We start from the raw sequence: 26,099 nt of genomic DNA, 5'->3' as shown, positions 1-26,099 counted from the left end.
AAGGCATCCAAAAACCTTGAGGCAAGCCAGGCCTTACAGAAAGCTTGGCATGACCAAAAGGCTGTCTTGGTTGAGTTTCAGCCAGGACAGAAGGTATGGGTGTTGGAGACAGTGGCCCCAGCAGCACTCCAAGACAAATGGTCTGGACCCCATACAATCCTGGAAAAGAAGGGAGAGGTCACCTACTTGGTGGACCTAGGAACTCCCAGGAGTCCCCACAGGGTACTCCATGTTAACAGGCTTAAAGCATATGTTGACAGGGCAGACATGGGCTTGCTCATGGCTACAGATGAGGGACAGGAGGAAGAGAGTGACCCTCTCCCAGACCTGTTGTCTCAGAACCCTGAAGATGGCTCAGTTGAAGGAGTGACCCTTGGAGGCAACCTCACTGCCCATCAGCAGACTGAATGTAGACAGGTTCTACAATCATTTTCACATATGTTTTCCTTGATACCTAGTCAAACTGACTGGTGTACCCATGTGGTGGACACTGGTGACAGTCTGCCTGTAAAGAACAAGCTTTACAGACAACCTGATCTTGTTTGACGATTTGTGCTCCTGTGCTCATAAAGAGACTAGGGGTTACTTTGAGAAATAAATACATATATATTTTGAATATATATCTGTGTGGTGTCCTTTCATTGGTATAAAAGGGGGTTACATTTGGTAAAACAGCTGGCTTAACACGCTTCACGAGTTTAGCCTCAAAGACTGCTTAGCCTACGCTACCACTAGGGCAGCTAGTCCGAAAAGGTTGACTTACAACCACACCATAAGGGTTGCTTGGCATGGTACAAGGTGATCACTTTAACTAGTGAGCATCATATACCAGGCCAACTTCTCACAGGGCCTCACAACAGACCGCACGGGGCAGGCAGGAGGAGCAGTTGCAGCACAACAGACCAGGGAGGGCAGAAGGGTGTGGCAGTAAAATGGACCATGGAGGACAGGAGGAAGGGGATAGGGGCATGGCATGTGGACAGGCAAGGTGGCGGTGGCAGGGGCAGGTTACAGTCATCTGACAACGCTAGGCAGGTGGGAGGGGAGTGGCAGCTCAACAGAACACAAAAAGTAGATAGGAGTGGCAGGTCCATGGAACATGGTGGGCAAAAAGGATGGAGCAGGGGCATGCACAAAGACATCAGAGGGCAGGGGGAATGAGAATAGTAGCAGCAAGCTAAGCACAGAGGTTAAGCACGAGGTCAATGATGGGACATAGAATTGGGCAATGGAGGGCAGGAGGAGTGGACTGGTACATCATGTTAAATGGAGGGCAGTGGCAGCACATCAGACCATGCATGGCAGGAGGGAGGAGGCTAGTCCACGGATTCAGACAACAGAGGATAGGGAGGAGGGGGATGGGGCAGCAAGCTAACTGTTCAGAGAAGATGGGTATTAGGAACTTTATTGTTTTTAAAACGTGTGTCTGTGCGAACTACTTAAAATATGAACAAGTATGCAGCATAATCTCGCTTTTATTCAGGAAGAAGAGGACGTTTGTGACTGTGACTCCGGGCTCACTTAGCAGAAACACCCCCTGACCCTCCACCCCCATCGCAAAATGTAATGCCCGTGAAAAGGGTAGGTGAACACAGTGTTATATAGAACATAGTCCTGAGAGCACGATTGAAAAGATATAGTGTATGGTATAAAGTATGCACCAAAAAGATGAACCGGGCGTAAAATATAATATGCAATACATTGTGCGTAATAACAGATTCATTGGAGAGCGCGAGATAGCACAGGCATTAGCGCGTGCTATGCGATATGCGCCTTGGAGTGTGATATGCAGAGGGCAGTGTTGTGTAACCTAACTAGTCTCTAAAGTTGTAATATAAAATATGTGCTGGGGAGTGTAACGTTGCATATGCACTGTGACAAAGATATGGATCCCAGATTGTAATATGTATGGCATAGCGCTGTGCTTTATAACATAGGCATCGAGGAAGGCACGTTAGATGGGGCAATATAACCCGTGCTAAGGCAAGTGTGGCATGACATTCACGGGGTGGTGTTACAGTGCACATGGGCTAGAGAGTGTCATAGCATACGCACTAGCTGGTGGAATACAACACAGAGGTGTGTGGCACTCGGCTGGCACTGGTGGGTGTAACACAGCATTGGGCTCAGCCAGGAGCGTGCTGTGACTCTCAAGTGAGGTTCGTCTCCTTTCCAGAGAGTAAAATAAAAAGTATTACACATCTGGCGGTGGATGTGTGTTTTATTAACCGTGAAGGGGGTTTCTTGCATAGTTTTGGTCGAATTTTTGTCGAATCCCCTTTGAATGGCTTGGTGTGCGTGTGTATTAAATGTGCCCGTCAATAGCTACCCATGTTTGTATAAATAAACGACAAGGGTGTCTACTTGGAGAGTACCCACCGGCGGGGGCGCCGGGATGAGGCACGGTAGGGCGTCAGACACGTCAGAGCTTCACTAGCGGTCTAAATACATTCCACGTGGATTCATTGTATGCATAGTCGCCTTTTAATGAATATCACGCAAATCGTCATGGTGATAGGTATGTACGGTTTGTCCAGCATGTCCTAGGTGTTTCTATAAATATATATTTTTTTTAAATAATAAAAAACAATGGCCAGCCCCGGGGGATGGGGGCCCCGGGGCCATAAGGGCCTGAGGAGGGGGGCAACGCAGACCCCCTCCTAAAGAATAAAAAAAAAAAAGGCCATGCTCCGGGGGTTGGGGTCCCTGGGGCCGATTAAGGCCTTGGGAGGGCGGCCACGTGGCCCCCTTCCAAATTAAAAAAAAAATTTAGGCCACACAGCCCCCCTTCTTAAAAAATAAAATAAATAATAGACCGGCATCGCGCCGGAGGCCATGCCCCCTCCTTGCAGCACTCTGCAAACGCGCCCCCTGGCGAGTTGTAAGATGGGGAATTAATTCCCCTTCAATACTGAGGGTCCCTGAGGGCCAACTAGCCCAACAGGTATCTTCAGTATGCGCCAGGGAGCTGCGTTGCAGACAGGTGTTCTGAGGCCACGCCCCTTTTTACACCTCTCTGCAACGCAGCTCTGTGGCACTTACTGGAGGTACCTAGTGGGCTAGTTTGACCCTAGGGACCCTTAGGATTCAAGGGGACGTAATCTCTCAACTTAGAACGGCCACAGGGCGCGTTTACACAGTGGTGAAGGGAGATGACGGGGCCTGAGGTGACGTATGCAAACACGCACTGTGGCGCGTTTAAAGTTGGGGAAATAATTCCCTTTTAATCCTGAGGGACCCTGGGGGCCAACTAGCCCACCAGGTGCTTCCAGTAAGCACCACTGCGCTGCATTGCAGAGAGGTGGTGCAGGCCGTGCCCCTTTTTACACCTCTCTGCAATGGCGCTTACTGGACGTACCTAGTGGGCTATTTTGCCCCTAGGGACCCTCAGGATTCAAGGGGACTTAATCTCCCAACTAAAAACGGCCACAGGGCGTGTTTACACAGTGGGGAAGGGAGGGGACGGGGCCTGAGGTGACGTGTGCAAACACGCCCTGTGGCGCATTTTAAGAGGTAGTTTTAATCCCCCTGCCCTATTATATACTAGGAGCTTACAGAGGAGGTCATGCTAATCACAGGGGGACCCCAACGCATAGTGTTCCCTAGTGTATGTAGGTGTTTTCACTGTATTCTAAGTGTTTTAACAGAGCACTGGCTCTAGGGCTGGTTAGTCAGACTCAGTTACCACCAGTATCCATCTGAAAAAGTTGAGGGTACAGGATGATTTTGCAACAAGGCTTCTTTCTGCTCTTCTTTTTGTTCTTTCTGCACGTTATCCTTCTTCCTGCACTTTTCTTCATCTTTGGGACTTCTGTTGCTTCTTTCTGCATTTCTTTTTTTCTTTCTGTGCATTTTTTCTTCTTTCTTCACATGTCCTATCTCTGTAGGCATAGTTAGAAATTAGCATTTAAAAAACCTTTGAAATTCACTGAAAAAACCATAGGTTTCAGGCACGTTATAGTTAGGAATTAGCATTTAAAAAACCTTAGAAATTCACTGAAAAAATCATAGGTTTCAGGGGCGTTATAGTTAGCTGGACTATTCACTCGTACAAAACCATTGAAATTCCCCCGTTATAGTTAGTTCAGCTAACTATAACTCACGCGCCCACAATGCACTGCTGATGACGTCACATATTACATCACTCATGACATGATCAGTAACATCACTCATGACTAGGGGTGGGCGGAATTTGCGAAAGTGACTTTCGCAAATTATCGCGAAAATATTACAAATCTCCTCAAACACGCGGAAATATCGCGAAGATGCAGACGTTTTTTTCCCGCCCGTTCGCGGTATTTTCTGCATGGTCGCGGCTCGCCAACTTACCCATGCGGTTGCTTGCGGGCGCGGCCATCTTGTTTTCACTCTTCTCGCGGTGCATGATCGCGAGAAGAAAGACGTGATCGCGCGACCAATGACATTACTGCGGGCGCGAACTGTCGCGATACAGCGCAAATGGCTACCAACAATCCAACATCTTGTGGAGAACGCGACCGGATCGGGAAAACTTGTCGGCGAACGCGGGGATTCAGGTAAGGCAATCGCGTGCGCGCGAGAAGGTATTATTTTACAGCGCGAGCAAGAAACAAATTATCGTTAAGCTGCGGAATGCGGAAGTTTTGACATTTTCGCGCTCTCCGCGGAACGCGAAAATTTCAAATTATCGCAATTTCCACGAGCGGAACGGAAATTTAGCCCAGGCCTACTCATGACATCACTCATGACATGTCAAATGACATCACTGATGACATCATCCTTGTGATAGAGTGTCAGACCTCCTCTCACCCTCATATAACCTTTGATACACACATTCAAAAATAGAAACTCAAATTTTCAAAACAATGGACATACCAATACCAGTTACAACAACCTATTCAGTAATTCTAAGATCCACATACACATCCACTCATTCACCAACAGTCCTATACAGTCACTCATACATGTACTCACTCATCATATGTACTCATACACCTATACATCCTGTTACACAACGCCACTCATCTATAGAGTTACTGACACACATAGTCACTCATGCTAATAAAGAATCAAACATCCATTTACTTTCATATACAGTTATACACACACCACCACACTTACTTCTACAGAAACTTACACATACTTAGTCTTTTAAACAATCACTTATAGAAACACATACTTATTCATACAGGAACTCTCCCAATCTCCCACTCTCACATATACTCACTTATATACACCAATAGTCACATATACTAGTTTAAAACATATGTAGTTACTCATAAAGACACTATTGAGACAGTCATTCACTCAGTAACACACCCATACACACACTCATCCACCCATACAGTCCTGCACACATGCTGTCTTCAACACATACAAACAGTGAGTCACTCATTTATGCACCTATGCACTACGTAATACCCCCACCGAACCATACAGACACTCAGACACTCATACTGATACTCAAAACACCAACTAATAACCTATATAGATACTCATGTAGCTACTCACCAACCCATGCAGCCACTTATACACAAAGTGAGAGACTGATACAGATATTTACATATTTAAACATTACTCACTAAGCCATGTATTCACTAAGATACACTTAATCAGTCAGTTATACAATCAATTTTTCAAAAACAAATCATCCATTTAGACACTTATATACCCATTTATTCTTCCATCGACCTTGAGATATACATATATAAAACATATTTAATTTTCAGAAAAACACACATTCACTGGATGATGTCATCAGTGATGTCATCAGTGATGTCATCAGTGGTCATTTGAGATGTCATCAGTGATATCACTGACCATGTCATGAGTGATGTAATATGTGACGTCATCAGCCGTGCACTGCGGGCGCACGAGTTATAGTTAGCTGAACTAACTATAACGGGGGAATTTCAATGGTTTTGTACGAGTGAAAAGTCCAGCTAACTATAACGCCCCTGAAACCTATGTTTTTTTCAGTGAATTTATATATATATATAACATTTTATATATGTATGTTTACTTTTTAAATTACATTTATTACTTATATTTGTTAAAATGTATATTAAATCTAAATAATTTTATTATTTAATATATGTAACATTATTTTTTATATATATAAAAAAATCAATATTTTGTACATCTATATTTTTTACATAGATTTTTTTTCTCCAATATTTGTATACTTACCATTCTAAATATAGGATGTTGATATTATTTACATCGATATTTATGACTTGATATTTGTGTAAGGGGGTATTTTGGGTGTTGATATTCTATCAGTGAACCAGCGCGGACTGACTGGATATATCAGACGACGACATGAAGGAGCTACTTTCGGCACTTATGCGGTACAGCAGCTCTCTACCTCCTGGCATCTCATGACGTAATGTTGCTGCACAGGAAGTAACCAAGACTTTCAACTCCTTACAATACAAGAAATGCATTACTCATGTCTTAATTTAAAAGAAATTGACAGAATAAATTCAATGGATTGATGTTTGCAGATCCAAAAAAATTAAAAAGCCAATTTAGGTAAATATAAACATTTACATATATGAAATTCCTCTACCTCGGAGGAAGAATGTCACTCAATCAGAATCCTTCTTTATATACAGCACATGTATTTCTGGGGAATTATACAGCCATGCAGTAGCTACCAAGTGGCCTTGCCATGTTTTACTGATACTTTTTGCTAGTCAGGTTTCCTAGCCAAAAGCACTTTCAAAGCATCAGTGGCTTTCGATTAATCTTGTAAGGCTAAAACCCATTTGGCCAGCTACATTAAATGCTGGCTTAGGGCAGCTTTACTGCATCTAATCACATGCCTAATTAGAATCTATAATGACAGGTGGCTAGCCCTAAAGCTCCTTCAAATAAGGGGCTTGGTTCAGTCTCCCAATTTTCCGATAAAAACAAGGCATGGTCAGGGCACGAGTTGGGGTACACGCCGGTGGATGGCGTCCACCCACTTTTTCACAGGGTGAACACCTTCCACCCTGCTAAGAATTTAGCCCCCACTGAATAATGTGCTGAACTCGTCCTGGTGTAATTTCCAAACACCGGGACACATTCAGCAGCGCCTGCACGTTATCTGCTTTCCATCTGCAACAAGCAACAATGTGCAGGCAGGGCTTTCTTATTTAAAGCTCCTGCTGGGCCCATAACAAAGGCCGAATTTGAGGGGTCATCAGGCCTCCTTTTGTTCAAGTCTATTGGCTGGGAGCAGCCAGAAGCTTCAGACTTGATGCAAATGAAGCGGAGGGGAAACAAAGGCTCACACCTTGTTAGCACTTCACACATACACTTAAGAGAGGTCCCTGTTTAGGATATATGCCTGCACTGTAAGAATATCAGATGTGTTGGTCTTTCCCAGTATTTACAATAAAATAAATTGCATTTATATAGAGCTTGCTTCCCCTGAGGAGGCGTTGAAATAATGTAAGTACCACAATTTTTTCTTGTATAGCCCTACTCATTCCAATGCATGGTGTCAGAGCGGCTTACATCAACATGTGCATATTACATGTACAATACATTATTTGTTAGTAAATAAATGTACAGGATGTGTTACAAAAAACTGGGGGATTGCAAGGTGTAGAAGTTACATATCATCTTCCATAGCTCACTGTGCGATTATCCTCGCAATGCGCTCAATCGTACACATGATAGACCTGCTAAACATATATGTGAGGGCTTTAGATCTGATGTCACTTCTTGTGATGCCACTTCCTGTAAAGTTGTGGCTTGTGATGCCCCTTTCTATGATGTTAATTCCTGTGATGCCATGTGTGATGTCATGTGCTGTAATGTTGCGCGCCGTGATGTCGCAAACCGTGATGTCGTGCACCATAATGTCACGCGCCGTGATGTCCCTTGCATACTGCCTAACTAGGTTAGTCCCCCCACTTCTTTTTTTAGGACTTGTGCCCTGTGGATGATCGCACCTGGGTGAACATAGTGCAAGCCACATCCGACACTGAGTCTGCACGGATGGTCAGTGGAGCAGTGAGCACAACAAGAGTAGTAAACTCTGGAGACTGCGCACTGACAGCCTGAGGCCTACTGGTGACAGGGGGCCACCTGCACAGTGACGCAGAAACAGCCTTGTGGCCTCATGCTGAAAGTAGAGAACACGCTTGTGCCCTGGTGGACCACTGAAGAATTGAAACAGAAATGCCAGATGTCCGAAACAGAGCTCCCCCAGTATTTGCAGATGAGGTATTCCCTTGCTCCTTGTGTTTCTGGGGAGAATCCCGTTGACGAAGTAAGCCCTAAAGAGGATAGAATTCTATCAGAACCTCTTTCTAATGAAAGGTCACTTCGCTTATTATATATAAAGACATGAATAATTCACTAGTCCCCTTTAGGACCCTCAAAGATAAATGGGAGGCAGGGGCATCTTAAGGATTTTGAAGACCCTGGGCCAGATGTATTTTGGGGGCCCTGGGCCAAAAGCATTTTGGGGGCTTCTGTTCTGAACAGGTTTCTGTTCTTTCATACCCTCTTTGGCCAGGTCACTGGCAGTGCACAGGCACATTTGTCCAAATTCTAAATGTGTTTACATCTAATATTCAGGGATGGTGATGTGTGTTTTCAATATTGTAACACAGCAGCAGCTCGAGAATATTACTGCAAATAATCTCTGTGACACCCTCCCATTTCTCCTATGCGAAGTCCTGTTTCATTCCAAAATAAACTTTTTCATGAATATTACATGAAACATGAAAACAACATTTCTCTACAAAATGTCTGTAATAAAGTCTCACACATCAACTACATTAAGATAAATTAATGGAAACGGTATTTAAAACAATCTGTTTAGGAATTATTCAAGGTCACCAGGGCAAGACTCTGCAGAACAGAGCTGGCTGTATTGGGGAGGGGAGTGCACCTCTCTCTTCATCTGGTTTCTGGTCACTATCAGAAGTTAGAATTTACCAACAAATCGTATCAGTGGTTTCCCAGTATTGATATTGTCTACGAATGACCTTGTTGTGATAAGTTATTCCCCAAATTCAAGATTCAGCCTGACGTCGGGGGATAATTCTTCACAGCAGACCTAGAACAGACAGCGATATATGGCAAACCCAAAGGTTGATGGACTCTCCACTCTTACCCCGTCCATTCCATGGGACACCCGGCCACTATTGCTAGGTACTCCACTGTGGCTCTAAGAGAGGCACAAGTCCTTCAGGCTGTACCCTGCAATTCTCTGCTTCACACCAGCCAGTGGCTGTATCCTCCGATGGAGACCGGAAGGACTGTTGGCAAGCCGGGATCTAAGCATCACGCTGATCATGGACTTTCAACACTTTTGTGATTTTTCTCCTTGTCCTGTGTCCTCATTACCTTCAAGGAACTCCTTGAGCTTGTTTATAAGAGGGTGTGGTCCCTCGTTGCAGAAAGTACCCGCAAAGTCATCCTGGTCGATGGCCCAGACCATGCAGCCTCCAAATCCTTGCTCCCTCACAAACGTGACCTGTAAATACATAGAGAAAAGTTGTGAAAAGACCCATCCATTCATTCTGTTGTATTCTTAATAGGTGTGTGTTCAAAGTTACATAACCAGGCAGAGTTAAACCTCATAAATCGAATATGGCCAGGGGTAGGACTTGGCAGTTGGGCCATATTTGATTTCTTTTTTTTTTTATGACAAGTTTGTGCTTCCTAGCTGATAGTGCTCTAGGCAACCATCTAAAATTGTTTTTGTATTGCGATATAGTATGACAGGGCAAACAGTGTTAACATATTATCAAAACAAAATAAGGAAAGCAGAATACTTTCTTTGCACCAGTGACTGAACAATTCTGCATTGGTGACAGAGCAATTTGGACCTGCATTTTCATTGTCTTGCCAGTCTAAAGTCACATTTGAGAAGACCAATGAGCACAAGAAGGAAGATGGCTCCTCCATTTGAGCGGAGGGGTGTCGCCCCACAAGCCCCAGAGCTGAAAAATAAAACGCTAATAAAGAAAATTTAATACTGTTTTATTTTCATGTAACCCGTCCTGAACTAATGGTAAGGACAGGGTGGGGCTAGCGCTGCCGAGTGGCATCAGCAGAGAGCTATGCGTTTTAAAATGCGCATGTCTCTTTGGCAGGCCGTCTTGGGCTGGCCAGCCAGAAATGCGCATTTTGAAGTTCTCTAACCTAGGTGTCTTAGACATCTGGGTTAGAGAAAGCACTGGCCTCCAGTGCTTTTAGGAGCGCTGGGAGAGCCTGCTCTGTCCAATCATGGCAATGCTTTCATGTTGTGAAAGCAGCGCCAGGATTGGGGAGTGCAGTTTCCTGCATCAGGATCTTCCCGAAGACACCCGCGGGAGAGAGGACGTCGTGCTGAAGATAGGCATTATATTTTATTGTTATTTTTGTTGTTGTTGTTGTGAACCCTGCTAGGAAACAAAACATAGCACTCATAAAAACCAATAAGGTGACAGCATGACCTATAATACCTATCTTGACTGTGAACAGTTCTGTTTTCTTGCTGTGCGCAGTCAAGATAAGTATTTTACTCTCTCATATCACATATTTGCTGTTTAATAGTGTTTGACATTGAGTTGCGACATATGGCATATACTATGGTTTTCTTGCATGCCCGTTGTTGTTTCGTTTAGCCAGATTTCTCTGGTCACGAGCGCTTGCTTTTAGGTCCCAGTCGGGCGTCTCTGGTCACATCCACCATTTCCTGGTGATGCAGCTCCAGAGATGCTCCCTTGTCCTCACAATATTACATTTCAAGAGCTCCTCCTCACAGCGCTTTAGCCACTTGACTGGTTTTGAGCTCCAGTCAGCATTTCCTGCCTTCCGACGTCAGAGCTCTGACATTCCCAAGGGCGCAGACTTCCCCTGCCTTTTTGATTATTTTTCCAGCCCTCTTCTCTGCACGTACATGCCCATTTGGGAGGTGTCAGTACTTCTGCTCCTGCTTTGCTATTTTTAACCCTTTTCACATGGATTTTGCCTGGCTTTTCATTTGATTTTTTTCTATTCTCCTATCAAACACATCTTCACCTCAGTTACAGTCATGGAGTTGGATAGTTCCCCGATATTTAATGACAATAATGAGGAGGGGGACAATTTTAAAAACAATTTGGATGGACTCATTCAATCCTCTCTGGAGCAAGCTGTAGCAGCCTCTATGGACAAAGTCACAAAAAATATTGAAAATGTCATCAATAATCTGGTGTCTAAAACTCTTTTGGTCCAATCTGCTGGGGAAAGCAGAAAGAGCAAAGCCGCAATGATTCCTATTTCAGCTAAAAAGTAGGCCTGGGCCGTGAACTTCGCTCCGTTCGCGGAGTTTTCTGCACTTCGCACTCCGCGGAGCTCGCAGAGTTTTTTCCCCACTCGCGATCAGCAGAAATACCAGCACAAACTGCAGTTCACACTGCACTCTGCCACTCGTGGACATTTGCGGAGTTTATTTGTAACTTCGCAGAGATCCGCGTAGCAAAACTCTGCAAACTACGCCTAGTTTTACTTAAAAGGCTCAATCAGTCCCCAAATCCAATATTGCGCTTGTGACCAGTGAGGTTCCCGCACACATGACTGAGGACTTGGCTCCCCTCAGGCCTCCTTCCAAAGAGGGGAAAAATACTACAGCTGCCAAACGCAAATCTAAAGTAGAGAATATTGATATCAAAGAGTTAAAATTTTTCATTTCTTGACACAGGTGATGATATGGGTGATCCGGATTCGGATGATGACAAGATTTGATCGGTGACACAGAACATTTGCTGCCCCACCTGCCAAGAAAAGTAAGGTTGTTTCTCCCAATCCCTTTACTCCCAAAACTGTTGTGGATTCAGAGGGCATGCCAATGTTTGACCCCAAACTTAGTATTCACCCAAATTCCTCTGAATGGTTTCCCGTCGATCATGTAGGTGACGACATTGCCTCCAGACTTTGTTTACCCGTAGACAAACAAACAAGAGTCAAATAAAAATCCAAATGTTCTAGTCCTTCCTTACCATCCAAAATCACATCTACCCTTTCTATTGACTCTAATATACTCCAGGTTTTCTCCAAATTCAGTAAAGATCCCTGTAAAGGAGTGGACAATGCTTGGTCTACGTGCCAGAACAAGTTACTAGATATTACGGGTCCTCTGGCTAGTATCTTCGATTTGACTGAATCTGCCAGGCTGGATAATTCTGCTGTTGATTCTGAAGAGTTGTCTATGTGGGTCCAACGAGCCTTCTGTTTGTTAGGCAATGCAAACTCTCCCATCACTCATGAAAGCAAGAAAAGGCTTTCACTCAAGTTAGTGTCCAAATTGGCAAACCTTGCTTCTATGGATCCATGTATTAAAGCTGAGGATCTCTTATTTAGAGATTTCTTCATTAAGGAACTCAGCAAATATGTCACAACATTGCTTCAACGCAAACTACCAAGATTACAAGCCACAATTCTACCCCCAAAGTGGCAGAGGTTTCCATGGATGTGGACAAAAAAACTACAGATATCCAGACCAAGCAGGTAAGCCTTCTTTCTGTTCATATTCTTGTAGGAGGTCTTATTTAATATTTTTTAACAAAATGGTAATCTATAACCTCAGATCCCTGGGTCCTAAACACCGTATAGGGTTATTCTATAGAACTTTACACAAGCCCTTTTCAAACTGTGTTCCCCTCTTCCAAAATTCTCATCTGAAATGTCCAAACTGATTTCTGTAGATATCAAGTCTCTGTTACACAAACAAGCAATCTAAAGTTCCTCTCTCGACCCCTCAGGTTTTGTCAGTTCTCTCCTCTTAGTACAAAAGAAAAATAAGAAAAAATGAGACTCGTTATCAATCTTAGACACTTAGGCCAGTTTGTGGTTTATCATCATTTCGAGATGGAGACAATCATTAATCTCAGAGACTCATTGCTTCAACAAGATTGGATGGTATGGTTAGATCTCCGGGATGCATGCCTTACAGTTCCCATCAATCACAACTACAGAAAAATTACTTCAGTTCCAATGGCAAGGAAAGATGTTCCACTTCTCTTCTCTTCCTTTTGGACTTTCTTAGCATCATTGTGCTTTGCAAAATGAATGGAACTGGTGGTGGGTCACCTCAGATCACAAGGCATCAGACTTATCATTTACCTAGGCGATATACTTGTAATGTGTCATGACTTACACATTCTTCATTCTCAGGTGTGTCTTACTTGTTCTCTGCTTTCAGATTCTGGTTTCCGTATCAATACAGAAAAATCAATCTTTGTTCCTTCCACTCAGATGGAATTCGTAGGTTTGCTCATAAATTCCACAACTGAAGTACTCTGATTTTTTAGACCCCAGAGGTGCCAGGGGTAGCACCCTATGACTTCGAGTACTTCCTGTTGTGGTATTTGAAAATTCCACTCTCATGGTAATATAACAAAGAACTTGGCAAGAAGCTGAAATATGAAAAGACATCTTTATTAAACTCAAATGAGTGAGACTACGTCGCACAGAAGCCTTAGCAACTGAATGAGGCAGTCTCCAGAACAAAAACCAGTCTTCTCTTTTATACAGAATATTACGCTCTGGGCAACACCGCCCTTCTCTTGCAGTTGGTCATTCACATATTTTACTTCAAAGAACAAGCAGAGTCATGATTACAATTCCACATTTCAGTTCAGCCAGCCCGCAATTATTTACCCAGCGAGGCTCAGATCCCTCATCAGATATCAGCAGACCCCAATAAACACGGGCAGCTCCTGTTTGCAAAACAGGCCATAAAGCAGGAACAGTCAGGTGTGAAAGAGATTAGCCGGAGGCTTGTGTGGGATGAAAAGGCTTTATGGTGTGTCAAACCCTGATGCTAATCACAGGTGGCCGTAGGACGGGCAGCTCGTGGGACCGGACTGACCTGGGGCGGTGGAGCCAATTCGCACAGGTCACAGAGAAGTCAAAGGAAGGCGCATGTGTTCTAGAGGCCTGTATTTGTTCTTAAAGTGTAGCCTATGTGAGGGCAACTATAAGATGGCCACCGCTCCAAGATGGAACCCACGGAGCCAATGCATAACATCGTATACATAGTATATTTATCAATGAAATGTTATGCAAAGTACTTGTACATACCGTATTGGCCATTTGCGGTTCGCTAATACCGGAATAGACAGGGGTAGGGCCCTGCCTCCTACGCGGTCCCAAATTTCAAAGTACCACAGACCCTCCTTTTGCCCTTACATAGGCAATAACTATACTCAAATCAATCCGAGTCCAGGTCTACAGACATGAAGTCATGGAGATGTTGCTGTAGCATCATCCTAGTACTTAGCGACTCTCACGGGACACGTCTCCTTACACATGTAGTAGCACAAAGGCCACATATGGCAGGACAAAATAAGGAATACCTCTGTCTGTAGTAGGCGGCATAAGATCACACACCCAATAATTAGTGATGGTCATTACTAACTAGTGTTGATGCAGAAGCTGTACAAAAGAATTGCTTACGAATTCTGATCTTCTAACCTGCTCATGTTCAGGAAAAGGGTGAAAAGAGTGCAAAGAAACAGTAGTGGGAAAAGACACAGGTTGGGAAGCGGGTGCAGAAGTCAATTGGGTAGAGAAAAACAATCCCACCCATAAATGACAACGTCATGTTTAAAAAAGATACTAGAAAACACGTTATTAAGAACATATAGACAACGGGAGAAAGTAGTGACCACTATTACAAATGAAATAGTAATTTTTCCCAACCGTAAGCAGACAGCAAATCCTAAAACTATCTAGTTTTTTAGGGCTCCTATGCAATTCAGTGATTTGTTTTGTATGTTCAGGTGAAACAGTGGTGACCCTCATCAATGCTCTGAGGTGAAAAAGGGGGTACTCTTTCCACAGAAAATGGACTTCATTCTGTTTTTACTAAACAGAATAGTACTTTAAAACAATGCCAGCAAAACAATCTGTCTCCTTAACACCTACTCTATACAATCACACGGAAACCTCTTGTGAAACCACCTATGCCCAGAGTCCGTTCAAAAAGCCTCTCTGGCAGGCTTCTATTGTCCATCAAATCTTCTTCTGTTGTTTTCTTTTGCATGGGCCTCTTCATTCAAGCCTTACATGAGAAAAGTACTGCTTAGTTGGAGTGCCCTCCTGGCAAACACCCACAGCTCACTCAAGAGTCTCAATGTCTCAAGGCAGTGCACCAGTATCTCTCCTTTGCGGCAGGCACTACAGGTAGTGTGCTCTCCATTGATCAAGGGCATAGGTCATCTCGTGCAGACCCGGGACCATTCTCAGGCTCCAACACTCATCATTCAGTGTCAGAGGACGCTCAGGCTGCTTTTTCATGGGCACCAGAATGTAGGGCCTTTTGTCAATCTTGGATCCGCCGGTGCACTGCACTTCCATTGGAGCAAAGGAAAAGGGGGGTGTGTGGCCAAAAACTCAGGCCAAGGGGCTCAAGGGACTGCACACTGTCAGAGGTTACCAGCACATGACAGGCGCTCTTGTGCACTGAAATTCTGGTTCTGTGGCAAAACCAGCTCCTCCTTCTTTTCTGATGTTGAACGCCTTCTGATGAAGCAAGTGCGATGCTTTAAACAGTTCATTGTATAACAAGGGGACTGCAAACAGGTGGCCTGCGGTCTTTCAAAGGAGTGGCCACACGCCATGGGACAATTTTGGTCTAGAATACACTGTCATTCTAAAAAAGCAATACAAATATAAAGGCAGTAGGTAAAACAGCGTCTCTAATCTTTTCAATTGGGTTTCCGTGTGAGAGCCTCCATCATCTAAGGGTAGATAACTACACGAGAATTCTATCTACATGGATGTCTTCACATATGGTGGCATTGCGTAATGGGGCAAACACATTTTTTCTCAATGATTACATCTAGGTGTTCCTAAATTCCTTATCTAGAACATCTCAATAGAGAAATCACATGGTACAGATTATCATGGGCATGTAGAAAACTTTCACATCAGGTGCAATATGCAATACACAGGCTAATAGTCAAATATGCAAACAAAAGACAAGAACTAGAGGGTCCTGATATTTGCATGATTAGAACACATCTGATCCCACCAAAAATTAAAGCAGCAGGAACAAAAGGGTAAAAACCACATTAAAAATAGACATTGAAAATTCGTCATGTTCAAAAAGTAAACGTAAGATATCTCCTTTTGAGATGGAAAACTTGTCTTACTATAATATTGAGTCAGTTAACCAGTCTATCGCTACTCTGACAGTCAGGCTGGAAAACATTGAAGCAGGCCTAAGGAAAATTCTTGAAAACCAGTCTGGTCATACAAAAGGGAATTATACATAATATGGGGGTCCCTGGTACATCACTGTAGTCTGGAAGTGTGTACCTGTGTGGTAAATAATTTAATTACCGGGACTTAATTTGATACAGAAACATAATAAAATAGCTCAGTAAATAAGAGGCAGAATCCGTGGTATTAGAGGTTCGGAATGGGCTTTATTCCAATGGTCGATTATAATCGGTTGCTCCAAGTTCCATCACCTCGAAGGTTCAGGAAGTGAAGTACATACATTATTGATAATTATTCACTTTTATACAATAGGCATTACAGTGAAGTAAATGCAAGAGGCGTAACAATTGATAGCAAAGATAACATTTCACATGCGTAGCTGAAAAAGGCGTAATTGGGAGTAACAAGGAAAACGTCATTGGTTATGATGTCACATATGGGTGGACCTATGAAATAATTTCGCAATGTCAGCAGAAATACTTGGCAGAGATGCGCGCGCAGCAGCATGACGTGTGATTGACGTGCAGCTAGGGGGTGGAGGGGACTTGACATTTAGCTCTACATGTGGCGACAGAAGTCTGGAGGGTCAAGTCAACCTAATCCCAAATCATATCTAACATCCTATGTTTAAAGAACTATGTTATCCAAAAGAGAGGTCTCTTAGAGTAGAATCTTATTCTATACTGACTATACTGACTGTTAGTGCGTGTACAAGCGTCTAAGTGTCTACATAGTAACAGGGCTATGAATTACTTGCATGAAGACAGAGAAGCCGGGCCTTTGCTCGGTAGCTGGAAGAATGTTTACTGAAACTACTAGACAGGAATGCATTGGGCAGGGATCGGAGCAGATAATTTTGAAGGTGAAATACAGTTTTTGGCAGGCAGCAGGCTGATGTCAGGCTTCGTGAGCCGCGCAGAGAATGAGACAAAGTTCATGGTCACAGATGCAGGCTCAGACTGGAGCTTCAGAGGCAGAAAGAAGGAAAAGCTTGATGACAGAATCAGGGCCTACTTGCCTGGACTGAAAAATAGCATAAGTGAACCATATAAAGCCGGTGGCCTTTCATACTTAGGAATGGAATATCCGGCCTATTCATGGCGGATCTGAAAGAGGACATGTTGACGGTGGACGCACATGTATTTGCGTCTTCATAACTGGAACTGGAGGGAACATACATGTACTTGTGACATGCACATAGAACCGTTGGGGTCCAAGATAGGGGACATAACTGACCAGGAAAATCCATATTTCCACATTCCCTCCTTGTCCCCTACTTGCCCGTCAAGAGATATCAATCTTCATTAATCCATTGATCTGTTCATATAGCATCATTTGTTCTTCTTTCTTCTTCCGGGATCTTGAACGAAAATCTTGATGTGGAATACACGATGTGGCACACAGACCACAAATCGCTGGTCCACATTGCAGGCATAAGCAGCAACTGAATAGTATGAGAAGGCCAATACCTAGGAAGGATAGAACTCTCCATCCCCAGGCTGATAACACGCTCCAAAACCACCCGGACCAAGTCCAAGTGCCTGGATTCTGGTGTATCTGGCTCACAATCTTATGAAGGCGGGTTATAGCTTTATATACAGATGGCGAATTTTCTGGTATGAATACGCAGCAGCTTGATCCGATGACCCTACAAGCTCCGCCCCTATCGGCCAGGATGACGTCAAGGACAAGACGATTTTGAAGCACAACAATCCGCATAGCAGACTGCTCTTCTGTTAAATTGCCTAAGGCGGAAATAGTTTCGTTCACTACTGCTTCAAGGGTTCTAGTTAATCTACGTATCAGTTTACTATTAGTAACGGTACCTATATAGGGAAAGAGACCTTTATTGAAATCTGTGTATTTTTCCCATGCTGTTTCAGTGTAATCGACTATTGGGAGATCTCTCCTTACTCTATTATATACTAAATGAGTATTTCTGTGATAATCAGGAGGAGCTAGGAAAACAGGTGGCAAAAGGAATCCAATGTAGCAGGTACCATCCCAATCTAGAGGCAAACGTACATATGCCGTCTGACCACATATAAAATAGGAATGACGGGAAGCTCTAAATGTCCACTTGCCTTGATCACTAAATTCTATTACAGTGGTGCATCTACTATGGCCCATATGTATGGAACCATTCTTTCTTACACATAATTCACCTTTTACTGGAAATACTGACATGGCGGACAAACTTGGAGTGACTTCGGATTCGACATTCAAGATCAAGAGATTAAGCGTAAAATTACCTAATCCATATACTTCGTTTTCTAGATCAGTTCCTGTTCTTTTGGGAAGTCCCTCCTTGTTGGGGTGGCAGACTTTAAGTAAAACTAAGTTCAGATTTCCCCATACCCAGTTATCTTGATAAACTGCAGAATTCGAATCTAGGGAATTGATTAAGCTAAACCATGCTCCACAGGAGCCGTTGTGTGTGAACGGGTATGGAAAGAGAGGTAGAATTCCTTTATAGTTCTGATAGGGAGGGAGTCGGCCACATATCCAACAATTTGTAGCATTGCTAACCTGATGGGAATGATGTAACATACTAATAAAAGTGTTATTGCGCAGCGCAAATCTATAAGACAACTCAAACGGAGGTAATTCACTAAAAGAATGTTCAGCAGTAACATTGTAAACATGTCTAGAAATAGGATAATATATGTGCAATAATATACTTGCAGTAATTATAAAAAGACTTAAGAAAAACAAAATTAATAACGTCACTATGCAATGACTCCGCAGTGATTTACAGTACGCCTGTCGTTTCAACATTTTTCGGGTGTTATCTCTATTCAGGTCCAAGGGATACATGTCAGAGACAATTCAACCGCTTCACCTCGGAGAGGACTTAAACAATCAAATTGCTTGACTGATTGGACCTGAGCTTTAGTTTATAATGTTCGGAATTACTCCTTTCAACAAGAGGAAGTTTTGAGTCAATGGGTGAAGACACACGAGGTGTGGTATTCACATCTGATTGTAGTCCATGAAATTTCTTGATATGACTTGAGTGAATCCAGCCTTTTCTGCCCTCGATCTTCACGGCTGTCCTTGTGGTGAGCAACACCAGCTGAGGCGACTTCCACCTAGGTTCCAACTGAGTCTTTCGATCAAAGTTCCTCACGAGGACCAAGTCTCCCGGAACTACGTCATGGGGTTTCACCTCAGTGTTGTCAGGAAAAGCTGCAGCTACCTGTGAACGACAAGATTGTAGTGCAGACATCAAGGAAGTCAAGTAATCTGTCAGCATATTACAGTCAATATCAGTTATTTTTCGTGGTATAGGCGTCCCCCACATATTTGGTGGTCTGCCGAAGATCACTTCATATGGGGATAGCCCTGTTCGAGAGTGTGCTACCATTCTTGTGTAAAAGAGTGCAACTGGTAACGCTACTACCCAGTCGACACCTTTCTCTCTGCATATTTTGGACAATCTAATTTTCAGGGTCTGATTATGTCTTTCTACGAGACCTGCTGCTTCGGGGTGTCGGACACAGTGGAATTTCCACTGATAGCCTAACAAAAGTGAAACGTGTTTCATTAATTCGGATGAGAACGGCTGGCCGTTATCTGAGTGAACAACACGTGGTAAACCGTATCGTGGGAAGAATTCTCGAACTAACTGTTTGGCAGTAGTCGGGGCAGTGTAATCTGAAACCGGGTATGCCTCCGTCCAACGGGAAAGAGCACAAACAACTACGAGAACATATTTGAATCCTCGACATCGTTCCATCTGGATATAATCCATCTGGAGGACTTCAAAAGGGTGATCAGGAGGCTGAAATCCACCCTGCTCTACGGGGATGCTTTTTCCTGGGTTGAACTGACAACAGATCATACAGGTACGAACTTTTTGTTTCGCTGCTGCTCGTAAATGTTTATTAAACCAAATGTATTGAATGCTATCTAGCATAGCTTTTTCTCCTAGATGTGCTGGACTATGTACAGTGTTAATTATAACCTGGACCATTGAATCAGGAAGGAACCACACAGACTTTTCCTTCATCAACCATCCTTGATCCGTTTGGATCCCTCCTAATTCAGTCCATTTCTTTATTTCTTCTGGTGTAGCATGTGTCTGTATATCAATTACGTCAAGAGTAGGATCTTTAACCGTCATACAATGTGTTGGCGTCGGGACTATTGTCTTTGTCATGTCGGATGTTTGAGTTTGAGCAGTCTGTTTAGCTGTTCTGTCAGCTAAATCATTGCCTTGAGAAATGATATCAGTAACTTTCGTATGAGCTTTACATTTCATAATTGATATTGCAGTGGGTAGATGTATTGCATCTAATAAAGCATGAATGAGGGGTCCGTGCTGAATGTGGGCACCGTGAGAAGTTAAATAACCTCTCTCTCGCCACAGCACGCCGAAGTCATGTACAACTCCGAATGCATAACGTGAATCAGTGTATATGTTGACTTTTTTATTTGTGGCTTGAATACAGGCTTGTGTCAGAGCGACGAGCTCTGCTGCTTGAGCGGACAAGGTATTTATGCAATTTGTTTCAATGATTTCAGTGTCTGTTGTGACTGCGTAAGCGGCCACTAGTTCTCCTGTACTTTTTCTCATACATGAACCATCTACATACAACGTCAGGTCTGGGTCTGATAATGGGACATCGGTTAAATCTTGTCTGGGTTTCGTCGTGATTGTAATAACATCAATACAGTCATGAGCTAGTGGGTCTGATCCATTTACAGGTAAAAGTGTGGCAGGATTCAATGTGTTACAACGTCTGATTTCTATATGTGGCTGAAACAGTGTTAGTTCGTACCCTGTAAGTCTTGCTATAGTCAAATGTTGTGTTTGCGTTCGATTCACAAGAACCTCCACTGCATGTGGTACTTGTACTGTCAATGGATGTCCTAACACTATGGCATCGCTTTGTCTGATTGCTAAAGCTGTCGCTGCCACTGATTTCAGGCACGCAGGCAGAGCCTGAGCTACGGGATCTAATGTACTAGAAAAATAAGCACACGGTTTGTGTGATCCTGCTTGTTCCTGTGTGAGTACTGACAAAGCAGTACCTTCTCGTTCTGTAACAAAGAGTGTAAAATGTTTTCTGTAACATGGTGTTGCTAAAACAGGTGCTTGGCATAGAGCTTTCTTTAAGCTTTCAAAAGCTTGTGTATGTTCCTGAGTCCAAGGGAGAACAGTCGATGTGGCTGCCTCCTGTGTTGTCAACTGAATGAGTGATTTTGCTAGAAATGCATACTGAGGGATCCACTGCCTACAATATGAAGTGAGGCCTATAAAAGCCCGCACCTCCTTTTGTGTCTTGGGTATTGGCATGTTAGCTATTAACTGAATGCGATCTGGTGTAAGCTGCCTTCCCTCCTTGGACAGCGAGTGACCAAGGTAAACAACTCGCTGGACACAGAATTGCAGCTTAGAAGGGGACACCTTGTGCCCCTTTTCGGCTAGAAATTGTAAAACTGTCAGTGATGCTTTCTCACATTCGGGTTCGCTTCTCGCGGTGATCAGCAGATCATCGACATATTGAAGCAAAGCAGTGTTAACTGGCATGTGGATACTGTCGAGTTCTCGTTTCAGTGCTTGGCTATAGATGCTGGGGCTTTCTGTAAATCCTTGAGGTGCGCGTGAGAATTTGAAGCTACGTCCATTTAAACTAAATCCGAACAAATATTGGCTTTCCGGATCTATTGGGACGCTGAAAAAGGCATTTTTGAGATCAATTACAGTAAAGAATGTTGCTTCGGAATCAATAGCTGTCAGTAATGATGAGATATCTGGAACCACAGGGAATTGTGGCACAATGCATTTGTTCAATTCGCGCAAATCAATAACCAATCGATATACTGGCGGGGCCTTCGGATCTGTTCGTTTAAGAATCGGAATTATCGGTGAATTACATACATTGGAGTCTGTTTCCACAACCACTCCTTGGGCAATGAGCTCGTCAATGATTTGTAGTAAAGCCACTACAGCATCTGGTGGTAACTTGTATTGTCGCATTCGTGGTAGTACCACTCCTGCCTTTAGTGTAACTCGATATGGTGTAATATTCATGCAACCAACATCAGTAGGGCCTTGTGCCCATAGATGTGTAGGTAAAGTCTGCAGTCGGGGATCCATGTCTCTAGACACATAGTGACCTTTGAAATCACGTAAAAACAATCTTACTCCTTCCGGAGAACAACATATTATAGCTCCTAGAGCTTTCAGTGTTTTTATACCTAACAAGTTTTCTGGACAGGATTTAGTGAGCAATAAATCTGTAGTTCGGGTCAAAGGTCCTATCGTAAGTGGAAGAGGCTGTGATACTTCATTAACAATAGGTTTTCCTGAAAAACCAAGGGAAATATTCTGTGAGCCTGAGAGGGGTGCCCCTGGAACTTCACTACGTTTTATGGTTGTTCGACTTGCCCCTGTATCAAGTAAAAATTTTCTATCTTGACCTAATAATTCACTATGTACATAAGGTCCTTCTTGGTCTACAGGGACCTCGATAAGGGGTAAGTCAACTTCCCTCTCTAGGCTGGTTCATGCGTATCGTTGATAATCAGGGTAGTCATACTGTGCGGTCTGGTACAGCTGTCGTGTCGTGGTTTGTGTGGCAGCAACAGGCAGCGCTGGTGCAGCTGGCACAAACTGTATAGACTGTGGTGGAACTGGCATGGACTGTGCATGCTGCGGGGCTCCTTGTTCATTCTGATCCTGTCTAGGTGGCCGTGGTCTTTCTTTTGTATTACCTATGGCGATATTATGTTTTAAAACTGGACAATCGTGTACGTAATGACCTGGCTTTTTACAATAGTTGCATGTCCCTTTTACAGGTCCTGTTGAATCACCGGAATGTGTCGTACCCTTTTTATGTCCTTCAGCTGGAACTGTCTGGGAGACGAGCATTTTCATTTTCGTGTCTTTCATGCGTCTTTGTTCATGTTCTTGTTCCTCTCTAATTCTATTGTGATGGTACTGTAACATTTGTAACATTTGTGATGGAGTGTTACCTTGCCAGGTACTCTCGAATTTTAATACTCTGTTCTTCACTTGGGGCAAGGAATTTTCCACTAATTTTGTCACAAACAGATGTGGGTATGACTCGCTACTTGCTTTTATACCATTATTTATACCAAAACATTTTTCGAATCGGGCATAGAAATCACTAGTGTCTTCATCTTGCTTTTGTTTACAGGCTGAGATTGCACCCCAGTCTTCCTTTTTCGTGGTTAATAAACGTGGCAGTACCTGTACTAGTAAACCTGGCAGTGCTTTAGTTTTGTCCCCAAGCCCCGAACCTGGGCCTCGGGCCTTTTCTTCATTTTCTAATGCTGTCCAATCTATCTTTTGGTCTCCCACCTCCCACTCTTTTTCCTTGAGTTTTTCATAAATGCCAGCAGGCATTAATACCTTTAATATTGTCATAATGTCGGGATAGGTATACTCTCCCATGAGTAACATGTCTTTAATTTCTCGGTGGAAACCCGCTGGGTCTTTGTCATGACTGGGTACCACTTTCTTCATTTCTAACAATTCTATTTTCGATATGGGCGTATATACAAATACACGTTTAAACTCATTGTCCTCGCCTTTTATTGGGTGCACTTCTCGTAAGGGATTCTGTCTGTCCATGTAATACGTGGTTCTTTCCTTGATGGCCAGTGAATCATGTTCTGGACATACAAAAAGAATGTACTGCTTTCTGGATTCTAGTATTTCCTTAATTAACTTAGTACCTGAACCTTTCCATCTATTCGTGAGTAATTCAGTCAATATATCAGGTAAGGGACCAGGATCTGAATGTTGGCTTTTATATAGTATAAGAAGTTGTTGAATCATATAAATCCCAGCTAAACGCTGTTCATCTGGGGTGAGATTCAAAAATGTGTGTGCTACTGTATCATCATCATACTTTCCGGGACTGTCAACCCAATGAACGGCTGACCTGGCTAATTCTTGTTCATCCATAGAATCGAGAAAATGATAACCCCTTCGTTCTCGCAGTAATTTGTCAGTGGTTTGGAACGAATGCTCGGGGGACCTTATATTTATTATAGGTGTTTGAAAATTCCTGTTATTTTCTAGACATATCGGACGTATCGGGTCAGTAAGACATCTAGTACTATTACAAGATCTTCCTCTACCTACATAGGCTATGGTTTCTGACTGTCCTGTGGGCAGTCCTGATCCTTCCTCCTCCTCATTTTGTTCAAACTGGTCTACCGCTAATCTTTCTTCGTGTAGACGTTCTATTTCTTTACGGATCTTTCTGCACATGGCTATTATACAGTTTTGCTTATCATGTCTCCCTTCTGATATATTCTGGCTCCATCTGGTAAGAATTTGCATTGCTTCCGGGTCTACCCCCGGTCGGTCTTGATTTCTGATCACACAATTTATGAGGAAACGTAACAGTTCCCCCTGTATTTCCACTTTCTGGTATTCCATAGCTCTGTTAATACATTCAGAATCTCGCCCTGTTTGGACAAAATGGTATATATTATCTAGATGCATAGTCATTCCTGGTAACTTCCCTAAATACACCGCGGCTCGTCTGATACGTAATGATGCCAGGATCATTTCGTCCTCTTTGCCGGGCACAGGGTCATATCTACAATCTATAAGAAGTTCCTTAAGTGTGCGGGCATTTATGAGTTTGGGGGTACGTGAATGTGCAGATTCTTGAAAAGTAAGTTTATTTATTCTGGGTGGCGTAGAAAAAATATTGGTAGCACCTCCCGTAGCCCCATCTGGGGTATCGGGCGTGAAAGGATTCGTTGAACGCGATACAGCAACTATAGGTGTAGACACAGCCATAGAAGTAGCTGTAGGAACAGATGTAGAACCAGATGTGCTTGCCGGAACTTGTGTCGGAATTTGTTGCTGTAGAGATACAGATACTGGATCTCGGTGTTGAACCTCTCCGGCCAACGGTCTATGTGGGGCGGGGTTAGCATACTCGGGAGCTGCGTCATCTAAATATGAGGAAAGAAAAACATCTTCTGCGGTTCTAGGATGCCCCTTGGGATGTACTTTTATTGGAAATAATGGGGGTGGCAAGTCTTTTGGTATCCCCGCAGTAGCCTTAGGTAATCCCTCGGCCAGAAGGGGATACATACCCTTCATAAGGGCATGTCTTTGTCTGTCTACTTGTTCTGATTTCACTCGTGCACCTTCTTCAATTAATAGGTTTTCTCGGACTTCATTTGAATTCTCTTTACTCTTCTCTTCCTGTCTACGTGCTTTTTCTGTACGTCTATACGATTCTTTACGCCATAATTCAATGGCGTCTTTCTGTGATTGTCTAGCTTTCTTTTTCCATAATTCTTCCTCTACTTTCACGATGCACTCTGCATCCCAGGTCCCAGCCGCGGGCCACCTCTGACTTTCTGGTAATTCCTTAGTGTAGTCTACCCATAAATCAAGAAATAATATAGCATCTAGGCCATGTTTATGATACATGAAGTACCCTGGAGTGTCCCTAGGAGGAATAGGAACAGCTTCTTCGAGTACCCCTTTTCTAGTTGTGATCTGTCTTAATTTCGAAAAGAGCGGCATATTGAGAACTGATCTGATACTTGATCTTGAACAAACTTAATACAGTAATCACAATAATGAACAGTCATTCATACCACAATATGCAGAACGTACTAAAAACATTTAACATTTAACATTTAACTGAGCAACAATGATGATGACGATCTAAGGAAAACTTAATCACTAAACATAATACTCGACTTGAACTGAATTATTCTGAATTTATATACTTGATATACTAGATATACTGCTAAACAGTACAGATACACTGCTGAAACAGTGCAGACCGGATTTGTGTACCCAAACCCGTCTGGACCGGCACAACTTATGTGCACGCCAGAACGCCTCCCCAGTAATGGTACTCACCGGGTAGCTCGGAACGGAAGGCCTCGGAAACTGAACTGAACTT

The sequence above is a fragment of the Triturus cristatus genome, chromosome 1_1, assembly GCF_964204655.1.
Source record: "Triturus cristatus chromosome 1_1, aTriCri1.1, whole genome shotgun sequence".
Classification (NCBI taxonomy): domain Eukaryota; kingdom Metazoa; phylum Chordata; class Amphibia; order Caudata; family Salamandridae; genus Triturus; species Triturus cristatus.
The sequence above is the reverse complement of the archived record's forward strand: the minus strand, read 5'-3'. Positions refer to the sequence as shown.